The sequence below is a fragment of the Rattus norvegicus genome, chromosome 19, assembly GCF_036323735.1.
Source record: "Rattus norvegicus strain BN/NHsdMcwi chromosome 19, GRCr8, whole genome shotgun sequence".
Classification (NCBI taxonomy): Eukaryota; Metazoa; Chordata; class Mammalia; order Rodentia; family Muridae; genus Rattus; species Rattus norvegicus.
Genome location: NC_086037.1, coordinates 71393660 through 71398945, shown reverse-complemented (window position 1 = coordinate 71398945; position 5286 = coordinate 71393660). Strand labels below are relative to the sequence as shown.

At 47.7% G+C, this 5286-nt stretch overlaps 1 long non-coding RNA gene across 1 annotated transcript in view; it reads right to left on the bottom strand.

Annotated features, from left to right (window-relative positions):
* LOC134483663 (uncharacterized) overlaps positions 1–4669 on the bottom strand; it is a 14452-nt gene extending 9783 nt beyond the window's left edge. Inside the window, exon 1 of the long non-coding RNA XR_010060525.1 lies at positions 4380–4669. This is a non-coding gene — a long non-coding RNA (uncharacterized LOC134483663). The remainder of the gene's footprint in view (positions 1–4379) is intronic.
* Positions 4670–5286: the final 617 nt, after the last annotated feature.

Here is a 5286-nt window from a genome sequence, read left to right as displayed (position 1 = left end):
AAAGGAAAGTGACAAAGCCCCAGGTGGCCCTGCTAGGGAGTGGTCCAGATTCGAGACATAGTGCGATCTTGGGTCTTAGTCCAGTGTCACTCATGAAAGAAATAGAAATTTCCCAGCCTGCCCCAGAGTCAGTGGCTTTGTGCAATTGCAAGCTGTGTTCAAAATCCCAAGTGGATATTAAGGTCCCAATCCTTCCTGTTATTGTTCCTTCACCCACATGTTATGAGGACGACAACTTATGTAATGGATTTTTGCCCCCAGTGCTGGGAGTGAAACCTGAGGCCTAGCACAGATTAGACAGGGGGCTCTACCCTGAGCTATGTCCCTAGCTCCATGAGCTAGACCTTATCTTTGTTAGTGTGTGTGCTGTGTGTATGTATATATGTATGTATGTGTGTGTATGTATATATGTATGTATATGTGGTGTGTGTATGTATGTATATGTGGTGTGTGTATGTATATATGTATGTATGTGTGGTGTGTGTATATATGTATGTATGTATGTATGTATGTGTGGTGTGTTTATATGTACATGGTGTGTGTGTATATGTATGCACATGGTGTGTGTGTATATGTATGTATGTGTGTATGTATATATATATGTGTGGTGTGTGTATATATGCATGTGTGTGTAGTGTATATGTATGTATGTATATGTGGTGCATGCATGTGTGTATGTGTGTGTATGTATGTATGTATGTATGTATGTGTGTGTGTATGTATATATGTATGTATATGTGGTGTGTGTATGTATGTATATGTGGTGTGTGTATGTATATATGTATGTATGTGTGGTGTGTGTATATATGTATGTATGTATGTATGTATGTGTGGTGTGTTTATATGTACATGGTGTGTGTGTATATGTATGCACATGGTGTGTGTGTATATGTATGTATGTGTGTATGTATATATATATGTGTGGTGTGTGTATATATGCATGTGTGTGTAGTGTATATGTATGTATGTATATGTGGTGCATGCTTGTGTGTATGTGTGTGTATGTATGTGTGTGTGATGTGTGTGTATGTATATATGTGTGGTGTGTGTATGAATGCATGTGTGTAGTGTATATGTTTGTATATGTGGTGTGTGTGTGTATATATGTACGTGGTGCACAGCGTGTGTGTGTGTGTGTGTGTGTGTGTGCGCGTGTGTGATGTGCTCACTTGCAGAGAATGATGTCAGGTGACTTCCTCCAGCATTCTCACCTTATTTTTTGAGGCAGAGTCTGAACCAGCTCTGCCATTTTGGTCAGGCCACCTGGCCAGCAATACTAAGAATCAAGTCACAAATGGCCAGACCTTGCATTTTGCATGGCTGTTAGGATTTAAACTCAGATTCTCTTGCTTGCATAGCAAGAGCTGTCTTACCTGTTGAGCCATCTCCTTAACCCATGAACCAGATTTCATTTTAATTTTTAAATGCTCACTCACTCATTCATTCATTCATTCATTCATTCATTCATTCATTCATTCATCTTATGGGGCATCTGAGAGCCGCGATGCATGAGTAGATGTCCGAGGACAATTTTTGTCTCTCTCCTTCTACCATGTAGGCTCCAATGAGTGAACTCAGGATTTGGTGATCACCATGTTTACCCATGAACCATCTCGCCAGGAGCTGTGCTACCATTAAACTAGATTTTTGTTCTGCTCGCAAACACAGGAGAGACCTCCAGGGTTGCAACTTGGTGGCTGTTTTTCTTTTTTTTACGGTAGAGGTTCTGACTGGAGGTCTTGGCCAGAAGGCAGCCCCCCACCCCCGACCCCGGCCCACAGCCTACAGTAATAATAATCGCAGTTGTTATAATGTTATAATGATGTTGCTCTTTCCAGAGTCCACATCTATCAGCTTGTGTCTCTGCTCACTGGCTAATTAGCATGCTCACCTGCCCCTGCCCCTCCCCACTCTGCTTCTAGAGTCTTTCACTTCACTCACAGCAGACTAGCAAGCACAGCAGTCCCAGGGGAAGCCCCACCCCAACCTCACCCCCTGGGGACCCTTCTCTTAGGTGTCCTTAAGCATCAGGCACACTGCCCCAGTTGTTGTTCAAGGAAGACATCCCCAGAGTTTCATTGAGGCTAACTTGAACTTGACCCCGCCATGTTGATCTGCTTACTACAAGCTCCCCTGGGGAAAGGGTGCCAAATCTGCCCATGGGTAGATTCTGGCAACTGCAACACCTGACAGCGCGTCACCGGTTGGTTTCTACTGAGAGCATCCGTTCGGACTTGTAGGGACTTCAGAGACTCCTCTGAGCCAGCTTCTCTGGAGGTGCCTAGACTGTCTTCTGGGCAGAGAAGCCTCACAGCGCCGTCTGTCAGTGTGATAATTTAAAGGAGAGTTCTGCACTGGGCCCGCGGGGCTGACATAGGGGGTCACTCAGCACTTGAACCCGAATTTGGAACTCAATGCCAGGTTTGTAAAGTTTGCTGGTGCAGTTCCTAGTTACTCATAAGGAGTGGGTAGAAATTATACGATTTTTTTGAAAATAAGGAAACTGGAAGAGAGAAGGCATCCGGGACTCATTTGTAGAGGCGGGGTCCAAGCCCAGAGGACGCAATATCTCGATGCTTGCCCTCTGTGGGCACCCAGCCAGCTCTCCTGGGGAACAGCGTTTCTGGTGTGTGGCAATGCTGGAGATGGAGCCCAGGGACTTCCTGGCACAGGTTAGGTAAGGGGCCTCCCTACCACTAAGCTACACTCCCAACCTTTGACCCACATTTTAAAGGAGCCATTTTTATCTCTCTGGCCGCCATTAAACTTGAGCCGCAAGGGAATGCAAGCAGGCATAGGGAGGGCAGGGCGCTGAGCAGGCCTCATCAGATCAGAGTGAGTTCACACCCCTCTGCACAGACATGGGAGGCTTCCCATTTCTCATCCGCTCCCCAGTCAGCTTTGAAGAAAGACGTATTTTTAAACACAAGCCTGCAAGAGAAAATGCTCTCCGCGTGTCCCCATAGCCTACTAACCACGGGGGCAAGTGTTGGCAGCCGGTTCCTTCTGACTATTCTGAGGGTTGTGTTCTCAATTGGCTTTCTATTCTTGTCCCCAGCCCATGGTGGAGCCACCATCCTCAGAGACAATGGTGTGTTGATGAAAGAGGTCTCCTGGGTTCGCGTTTGTTCTGTCTCAGGACCTGCTCTGTGCCGCTTCAGGCAGGGCGTGAACTGCCCTTGCGTATCCGTGCTAGTGGGGTTTTTTTGTTTTGTTTTTTGCATTCTTTTCTGGAGTGCTGGATATTAAACACTTAACGCTCCCTGCGCGCTGGATAAACTTCTACTCCTGAGAAACATTTCTGGCCTCTTTTGACTTTTTTTTTTTTTTTTTTCGGAGCTGGGGACCGAACCCAGGGCCTTGCGTTTGCTAGGTAAGCGCTCTACCACTGAGCTAAATCCCCAACCCCCTCTTTTGACTTTTTATTTTGAGACAAGATCTTGCTAAGTTGTCCTGGCTGGCCTGCAACCTTTTCTGTAGCACTTATATGTTTTAAGTGTGTTCATGCATATGAGGGTGCACTGTGTATGTATGTATGTATGTATGTATGTATGTATGTATGTATGTATGTGTATGTACAGGTTCACGTGCACATGGATGTGGAGGCCAGATGACAACTTCAGATGCTTTTCTGGAGCTACCTACCTTGTTTTTTGAGGCAGGGTCTCTCACTGGCTTGGAACTATCAAGTAGGCTAAGCTGTCTAGACAACAAGCCCCAGGGTCCTTCTTGTCTCAGGGGTCCTCATGCTCAGATTACAGGCATTACCACCATAGCTGGCTCTCCCCATCCACCCTCCATACAGGCTCACCCTAGCTATGGAACCCTCATGCCCGCATTGCAAGCATTCTGTCTGAGCATTTGAACCATCTCTCTAGCCTGGGCCTTGAATTTTATGGTCCTCCTGTTGCCTAAGCCTCTTGGCCTGCTTATACATTTGATTGATTGATTGATTGACTTTTTTGATTTTTCAAGATAGGGTTTCTCTGTGTAGCCCTCGCTGTCCTAGAACTCACTCTGTAGAACCGGCTGACCTTGAATTCACAGAGATCCACCTGCCTCTGCCTCCTTAGTGCTGGGATCCAAAGGCCCATGCCACCACTGCCTGGCAGCTTACACGTGTTTTGGACTTCTTGTCGACTGCCCGATGGTTCCAGAAGGCCAGTCCCTACCTCTTTGCCCAAGGTTAAAAAGGGCCGGACTTCTGAGGGAAAGCGGTCATCAAGCTCTGGGTCACTTTCACTGGCTTTCAGAGACCAGAGTAATACATTTCCCTCTTTATGAAGGGAAACTTCCATGGTGGAGGCCAACCCCGTCCCTCAGGTTAGGGCTCATTTCCTTCTCTGAAGAAGATAAGGACCTGCCAAGTCCTCGCTGACCTGCTCTGCGGCACAGTCAGGATGTCCTGTTGAGTGGCGATGGTGTGTCCCCGAGAATTAGATTGTTGTTGTTTCAAGGCAGCCATCTCGACCCGACCCGGTGGCTGAGGGAACCGCCCTGGTCTGGCTTCACTGAGGAGTTCTGCTGCTGCTGCGTCTATTTGAGTTACGTAACATAAACAGCTCCAAGGAGATGGGCTTCCCGGCTCTTGTTTGTCGACTTGTCTCCACAGAGCATTGCCTGGGTGGTGTTGCTGGCTGTCTCTGCTCTGCTCTGGAGAACAAAACAGCCCTGCCTTGACCTTCCCTGGGGCCAGCCTTTCTTCTCCACTGCCCTGGCAGGAGCAAAGAAAGCGAAGGACTCCAAAGCTACCTGTGATCTCTTCAAGAGTTTGCCCAGACCTGGGATTATGGGTGGATACGAGCCCTCCCTGGAGCCTCCTATGAGAAGTAACTATATACACAAACTCACAAGCAAGCACGTGTGTACCTGTGCACCGGAGCATGTACGCATGCACCCACGTATGCATGCATCCGCGCATGCGCACATACACATGCTCGCACAGGTTTTTTTGTTTTTTTAATTCAAAGGATAGTGGTAGACACCAGCTCCATGGAAAAGCACCCAACAGTGCCCAAGCCTTACAGAGCTGGGTAGCCCAGCGCCTGGCTTAGCCGTGATGGCTTTCAACTGGGTAGACACGCCTCTTGGTACTCCTAATCTGGCACAGCCGCATCGGGAGAAGAGCGGTCCCAGGGCATCCTATCTTGCTTCTGCGTTTATGTGGCCGTCTTAAGGCAGAAGAGCTATTTTCGGGAATATCGTTGACTTCAGGGTCCCTTGTAAGACTCCATCTCTACTCATCAGTTTGGCTATATCCCGTTTCCCTAGCACCCCGTGCGCTAT